The following is an 8,979-nucleotide window of genomic DNA, read 5'->3' as shown; positions in this document are numbered from 1 at the left end:
TGGAATTCGAAAATGCTTGAGGTATACATGATTCAAATGAGTTTGAGTCTTAAGTGACAAATCAATATCGTAATGCAAGAAAGATACAAGGTAATATAGAGGCATGAAAGATGATTAAGGACAAAAGGATGACTCTGAGAAATTATGATATTGCATCATATTCAATGATCAAATCAAGGTAGATCTTGGAAGCATAAATGGGATTATAAGGCATATACACATATGTGGGGTTGATATTGTGATCAACTAAAATGAAGAATGATTTTTAGTGAATTAAGATTCAAACTTAATATATGATGAGTGATGTAGGTAGTACCATGATAAGAAATTTTATCAAAAATTGAACTATGTGAGCATAAAAGACTCTGAGAAATAGTCAAGGAGATAATATCAAGGAAATGTGATCTATAGCATGGTTAAGCCGTACGAGATGGATTAATATGATTAAGAAGATTGATATTTCATACCTGTGAGATAAACAGGAAGTACATGGAAATAATGGAAGAAAATACCCCACCTTTTCTTTGAGTTTGATAAGTGAAATTTTGAGGACAAAATTTTATTTTAAGGGGGGTAGTGTTGTCAAACCCTACTCTATAAAATAATTACGACGTCATTTACATGCTCAATAGAATGTTTGCATGTTTAGGAAGTTCGAGGAATCGTTAAAAGACGATATTGCCCCTAATGGTACCATTAAGTCGATTAAGCCTCGAACTAGTTCAAATAGGAATTTTGAGGTGAAATTAAGAGTTTCACAGTTCAGGGATGACTCAAAATGGTAATTCGGAGTTCGAGGATCAATTTGGAGTCAAATCGAAATTTTCACTATCTAGGGGCAAAATGGTCATTTGCCACTTGGGGACAAAATGAGAATTTTGAGAAAAGATTTTTTTTGGCCCCATTTAACTTATTGGAGTATGATTTGAGTATTGGAGTATAATTTGAGGGTTTGGCAGTGAAAAAGTTTAATTCCGGTGATTTTTGGAGTGTAAGGGTAAAATCGTAATTTTTTCACCCACGGACAAAATTTGAGATTTTGAGAGAATTTAGATCACATTTGACAAATTGGAGAATGGTATGAGTATAAGGGATGAAAAATATGTCTATGGGCAATTTTTCAGTTTTTGGGGCAAAAATGTAATTTTGCCACCCCAGAGGTAAAATGGTAATTTTGCACCTCCAGAGCATTTTTCCAGCACAAGGTCTTCACCCGTCATCATTTTTGACCCTTGAATAATGTGTGGTGGAGAGAGAAAGCTTAATAGTTAAGAAATGACACATGGACCAATAATAAGGTGACATGTGTCAAGTTTATATTCATTATTTATTTAGCTTTAAAATAAGCATAAAAAATCAGCCAATTTTCTTTTACATGGCCGGCCAAACAAAGAAAAAGGAAGAACAAAAGGAGGAAAGGAAAAAACAAGAAACCTAGGTGGGAAAATTAAAGGAAAATTGGTGGATTTCAAGGAATCAAGCAATCAAAGGTAAAATTTCTTGATTTTGACTTGTGATCTACCTTTCCCATGCTTTTCTCCTTATTTTCCATGGTTAGATTTCATGTTTTCATGGTGAATTCATGGCTGCCCAAATGGGTATGGAGAGAGAATGAAGTTAGATTGATTTGATTTTAAGTTATGTTAGTGTTTTTAGTTAGTTTAGCATATTTAGAAACAAAACAACAAGAAAAGAATTCATTTTCCCCCATTACCATTATTGGCCGAATTTTCTAGAGGAATATTGGCTACTGATCTTGATGTTTATTTGAGGAATTATGATGAATAATGATGAATTATGAGCCTAGAAAAATAATGGGAATTTTCGAAGCAAAAATATGAATTTTTACCCACTAGGGGTATTTTCGTAATTTGCTATCATGACTGATAATTTGCACCACATTGAGGAACATTAAGTCAATTTGGGTGCAATTGAGGTATAGAAACTGAAAAAAATTAATTTGGAGTTTAAACGGACGCGTATATCTATTTATCGGGTAAAAGACCGAAATAGGCTAACATCGCGTTTAGGTAAAATTTAGACATTTTGCACTTCATATCATGCATTAGTAATATAAATTAGTTTATTTTAGTTTAGTACCAAAGTAGTAAACCTCTTAATTGTGCAATTTGTCAAGGTGACGAATTCTCTAGCAAGGGCAAAGAAATCGCACCCGTGGAGTAATAGTTGGAGTACCCGAATTTAGTTTTCGAAAACTGTGAGTAAACTTGTTACCGTCTTATTTATCTAGAGTAGTTTTATACAATTGTGTGATTTTATGAAAAATGGGTTTAAATGGTAAATTGCTATGTTTTAAGAGAAATTGTGATTTTATAAAATGATTTTATAAATATTCTGAAAAATCGAATACTGGTTTTGAAAATGGAGTAATTGGAGACTGCCTGCTTGTGTTGTAAATTTATGGTTTTAAATTGAATGGCTTATGACAATAAATGAGCATGACTGGCTAAACTGATTTTGGTGTTAGAATTATTTGTACTGTGTATTTAGCCTTGAGAGGCTAGGTTGCAATAAATTACCATATCATGCAGAAAAAGATTTTATAAATCAGGTGGTAGATAAAAGATTAGCTACTACAGTGATGGGGGGTTCCGTGGGCTAGCCTATTAGAGGGGCACGGTAAACTCCTTTATATTCTCACCTCGGTCGTAGAGGCGCGTAGTGTATCTCATGAGGTGGGGTTTTTTAGTGCACTTCACGTGGACCATCGCGTGAGAGTGAGACTCAGCCAACGCCAAGGAATTGTTATGTTTCAAAATAAAAATATGATTTATGCGAAATATGAATTTTTAACAGCCTTGGCGAACTCGGTTGGATACCCTTGGTCCAGGTGTCCCCGAATACAAGATTTGACATGAGCCAAGTTTTGAGTAATTCACGAGCCATATTGATTATTTGGTTGAAATGAATATTTGTGATGTGAAAAATTTGCTGAAGTTAATTATTTTTAATTGTCTCCATTTACTCGCCTTTAGATTATTTAGATGGTGTTTGTTTATTCACTGGGATTTTATAATCTCACCACCCTCAATTCCCCACATTTCAGGTTCGGGATAGTCGGTAGATAGCCGATTGCATCAAGGAATTCAGTTAGCCTTACATTGTCAAAATTATAGGTTCACAGACTCGCATCTTATTGGTTAGTTGGGGGCTCACGTGTCATTGTAAAAGTAATTTTATACTATAGTTATCTGATCTAAAATATGTATGAACATATTTAGCTTTACACCATATTTTTGGCGAGTTTCGAAATTATCGAAGAAAAATGACGAAAATGCCCCTGTGAGCCAGAAAATAATATTTTATTGTTTTGATTTGGAAACGACTTATGATTTCTTGAAATGCAAGATTTAATAACTGTCACTTATTGGGGAGATGCGAAAGCTGATGCTAAGCCTTGCGGGGTTTCGATCGGCATTCTGGATAATGAGTGTCTATCGGGACATCGTGGCAATTGTCACAGGGCCGATGGGAGTTTCGGGTCGTGACACACGGCCCTAGCATTCAACCAAAACAAAACCTACACAGTTCCCATAAAGAGGCTTGGTCTTCCTTCACTAATCCCCACTTAGTTAATGGATATATAGATTCATAGACCCCAACCTCAATCCCATAGAAACACAACCCGAACCTCACCTCAAAGCATGTTAGTATTACTGAACAAAGTAAAGACAAGGAACCACCATTTGCGAGATTTTACGTTCATTTGACAATCTGAATATTGCATTTGAAATTTATCTTTTATCAAGATATTAATTGGACATATCATATCCATTTTGTCCAACATTTTGAGGGCACATCCATATATCAAAAAAAAAAAAAAGTACCTAGCTTATCTAAATTCTGAATGAACTAAAGCCTGCTCGAATTTGCTTGACTTAAGTTAGTAACTCTACAAAGAGCAAGAAAGATCAATACGATTTGTCAAATTACGGAGAGGATCTGAAGCGATGATATCAGAAAGCTAACCGCTTGGTGGTGGAATTATAACATGGAAGTAATAATACTGCTGCTGGCTATCATGACTTTTTTTAACTTTATCCTTGAAGAGCAAGATGTGGAGTGGGATGTAACTTCTCAGGCTGGAATCTAGCTAACAATAATTTTCAGCCATATACACTTCTAGCAAACCAGACATGACCCTTAAGGAATCTTATTTCAATCTGAATCCATAAAGCTATTAAGCGAAGGAACATATCTTTAAAGGCAAACAAACCATTTCATAAAAAGGTATTTTTCGACTTTGCTATGTTTGTCTCGTATTCGTCCAAAAGTAAGAAACGTGATGCACGGTAACTTATAAACAAGGTTTTAAGGTATTAAAAGTGAGATATCAATAATTGGTGCCATCATGTGTGTATATGCTCTTCAACTTTTACTTTTATTGAAGCTTCAATCATCTTTAAGACAACTACAGGATGAAAGAGGAACAATAATAGTGCGAAAATCATAATAACATCAGTTTCAGTTTGGTTCCAAATCGGCTGGAAAACGATTCGTTAACAAGGATTTATCCCAATGTATACAATACATGAAATGTACTTTAGGGTTAGATTAGTATGCATATTTATATTATATATGAAATGTATATATATACACACACACCATGTGAAGCACATTGGACTAGTTGGTAAATTAACATTTCACTCTATTACATCGCCTGAAATGACTGCTCACAAGATCTAATATCAAGTCTCAGTGTATATTGTCCAATTTCATTAAGTTGAGCATGTTTGTTGGAAAGCTAATTTCACGCAAAAAAGTGAAAAATCCAAAGTATATATGTCTCAAGAAACTATAAAAAACGTCATGTGTTCTACTTCAGTACATGATTGAGCTACAAAAATTTTCTTCTTAGTGCTCCAAGAAATAGGATTAGATCCCAAGAAAATGCAGTAACCCATTGTAGACGATGTCAGGCTGAGTAAAAGTGAGATACTGAAGAGTATCTACAATGCTACGATACTTTTGAAAGTAAAGTTCCATCATAAAAAGAGAGTTTCTTTCTAGTAGTAACAAGGGTTGAAGTGAATTTACAATTCTCCATGTCAAACAAGAAAGCAAAGAATATATATATATATATATATATATATATATATATTCATTTTATCTAAATTAACACCAATTATTGAAGCGAGTACTTCGCTTTTATTTCAAAAAAATAATGAAAATCTCCAAGATCTTTCTTGGAGAACTGTGAAGAAAGATTTGAGATTAAAGAAGAAATAACACTCATAGGAAAACTTGTAAGAAAAATATCACCCACATACTATAAGAGGATCAATATGTCAGATGAGGAATGCCATATAAACATACACGCATGACCGCTTTTAAAACCAATATTATAAAGAGTAATGCTACATCTTTGACACCAAGCTTGTGGAGCTTGATGTAGGCCATAAATTGTGCGACGAGACTTACAAACGTTAGGGTGTCAGAATCTATAAAACTCAATGTCTAAGATGTCTAGGACCTACATTAAGACAAGTGGTGTATGACACTATTTATTTATTGAAGTGTCAAAAATTTCTATTTGTTATACTACTTATGTTAGAGTTTTATGTAGTTAATGATACTAATGAACTCACTAATTTTTTTACAATTTTATAAGGAGGTCAAAAACTCCAAGTCAAAATAGATTTATCAAAATGTAGTTTATATATTAATATTTAAATACTACATGGAAAGATAAAAAAAAATTTACTTTTATAATTTAAATATTAATTTTTTTTAATTATTTGAGTTATGGCACTACTTAAAACAATTTTTGATTACCTCTTTGTATACAAACCACCATGCAAAAAGCCTCTTTGATGGACCATCCTTTAGAAAGAGCAACAAATAAAATAATCCAAATAGTAGTAGCCTTGATAAAACGACTAAAAGTGTTGTCAAAATCATTACCTTTTTATTGCTTATATCCCGTTGCTATCAATTGTGCATTGTATCACTTAACCATACCATCAGCTCTCTCTTTTTTCTTTTTTTTTTGGATTTTGTAGACCCAACCTCAACCAACTATATATTCATGGATGGCTATTATGGCACTAGAGACCAAGTATCATTTTGCAAGAGACCTGTGAATTCCTATTTCATAGCAGAGATCCATTTACTATCCTTACAAGTCATTTGAAAGATGCGAGTTTAAGAGATACGAAGGCCTTTAGAGAAGTAATGACATGTAAAGAATAAGAAACTTTAGATCGACCAGTACCGTCACAATTGTGAGTCACCATTGGATGATAAAACCTAAAGTCGAGGATAAAGGTTAAAACTGTTTTTGGGTTGATGATACCAACATAGTTGAAGGAATGGAATCATTCATGACTGGAACTACAAGGTCAGTGAGAAGTATTGGGGTTTAGTAGATGATTTTCCAATAGTATTTTCAACTGTTGTAAGGGGCAAAAATTGTTCTATCACATGCCCTATAACATCAGGAAAAGAAGTGACTTGATCATGTCAATGTTAGAAATATTTGAGAACAAAGAAGAAATTTTGAGAAGAAAGAGGAGTATGACTTTGAGGATGTAAATTAACACATTTCTTAAGGTATTTTCTTAACTTCCAGAATACAACAAAACCCTTAACACTCTTATTAGAATTGTGAAAATAGATAGTGTAAGAACGTTATTTATATAATAAGTCAACGTATACGTCTTTCAATGAAAAGATATGTTTCCTTTCATAATATAACTCTTCAAATAGTTATTTCTTTTCATAATACAACTATAACAAAGTTATATCTAATAACCTTTTATAGTACAACTATAAAAAAGTTATACCTAATAACCTTTCTATTAAAAAAATATATTTTAATAAGGTAATTTGTTATAAATCTTTAATCACAACTTTTCATTAATAAGTCCAACATTAACAAACCATCTAACAGCCAAATGAGGTAATTCTCGAAATCCAATTTAATAGAGACAAGATTAGTGATGTTTGACATAGAGAAAGAAGGAAATATGTTCTTTGACGCCATGATAATTGAATAAAAAATAGAACAAAGACCAAGACAAGGAATTTGATTTGCTTTGAGGAATCAAGATACAATGGCTCAAGAAAAACTAAAGGAATCTTGAAGAGGTTGAGGAGAACAAGAAGTCGCCACCTTTAGCCTTGACATCATAAAAATTAGGAATATGGAGGCTGCCTTACCCTTTTAGGGCTAAGCTAGTATGTATATTTATATCACTTATGGAATTTATACATATGAAGTACATTGGACTAATTCCTAAATTAATATTTTACTCTATTAGAGTTAAATACTTAAGCGCATAATGCAAAAATAAATTAAAATATTAAATAAACCCTTGGACTATTCTAAATTTTTCAAAAAAATCTCTTATCCTTTTATTGTACAAATAAGGCTTTGTTTTATAATTTTTATCTAGATAAGTTCTTATATTGACAAAAAGATGTCACATGATGACACAAGTGCCTGTTTAATTGTTATTAAACTCATGAGTAACTAACATCCTTGGCACTCATAGTAGATAAAGTTGTTTTTGTAACATGGTGAAATTAAACTAAAATAACCCTGCCTTAGGCAAAAATGTTTTTAATTCAATCAATTTCACTGCATAAAAAAATCACATCAACGTCTACATGTGTAGAAGATGCCAGCTGACCAACAATCGTTTAAGATAATATGATAACAAGTGACATTTTTCATGAACATAGAAATCCATTTGATTACAAATCATAAAATAAAGCTTATTTAGTTATAATAAAAATATAAAAGCTTATTTTTAAAAAATTGAAAAAGTTCATGCGTATATTGATGTGGAACGTTAAAAATGTAATGATTTGTAACCAAATAGATTTACCATTTTTATGTTTAGTCATTGAATTCTTAATTTCTGTTTATATAAGGAAAGTATAATTTTTAAATTTTTTGTACATGTAAAATTGAAGTAATTAGTAATGAATACAATGATATAGTGTATTTGGGAGCAAGAACCTTGGTGCTCTAGTGGCTGCAACCACGCCCAACATTCCTCTGCTCTTCCTAAGTTTCCTCATCTCTCTTCCTCCTTCCAAACACTAAAAACAAAAAATAAATAGTTAAAATTTATAACTTCATCTAAAAGGTATTAGATTTACATTGAGAGACGACATATGTGAAGTTTATTTATTGAAACTTTTATTATGGGGCACGTGATGTTAAGATTATTTTAGTACCCACCCTCCAAAGAAACATGGCTTATTAATAGTAAAGAGCAGGAAAGGGACTAACATAAAAGAGATGTACAATTATTATAGAAAAAGATGAAGAGATTCACATGCTTTTTTTGATTGTGTTTGATTCCCTCATATATGTGGCATTAGTTTTGATGCATTACTTTGTCAAAAAAAAACAAAACAATTGCTGGGTAAAAAGCATGTGGGATCAGGGCTGCCGGTCACTACCTGTTAGTCCTCCAATAATTAATGCCCATTCTTTTTGGGGATTGAAACCCACATTCATACTATGAGAATACTATTATCATGAAACTGCATTTTCTTGCTATCGATTATATGTTCTATAAAGAAACATGCTATGTCATATCTTGTTTATTATTCATTTTTCAAAAGCACCTGTCATCTAGTTTACCACCTATTATGAATGTGGTGAAAAACAAATACAATGTCATAATGAAGTAAGTTGCCTTATAATTTTGCTGATGCTATGTTTTGTCAAAACAAGCAAGCTCTTACATCCGAACATTTGAATCACATGATCTTCCATTTAAAAAGCAAGTTTATTTTTTTTTAATTATAAAAAATAAAATAAAACAAAACCCTAATTACAGGAATGGTGTGAAACAAACCGGCAGTGAGTCAGTTACTGGTTCTAGACCTCCAACCCCTTTTGGAGGCCAATAGTATCTCCAAAACAATTGGCTTTTAGCTGCTTAAAAGCTGACCCTTTGCAGTTTATAAAGGCTCAGGGACCAGATAAAGGGAGCAAGT

Source organism: Theobroma cacao, chromosome 4, assembly GCF_000208745.1.
Source record: "Theobroma cacao cultivar B97-61/B2 chromosome 4, Criollo_cocoa_genome_V2, whole genome shotgun sequence".
Classification (NCBI taxonomy): Eukaryota; Viridiplantae; Streptophyta; class Magnoliopsida; order Malvales; family Malvaceae; genus Theobroma; species Theobroma cacao.
This window is presented reverse-complemented; position numbering follows the sequence as displayed.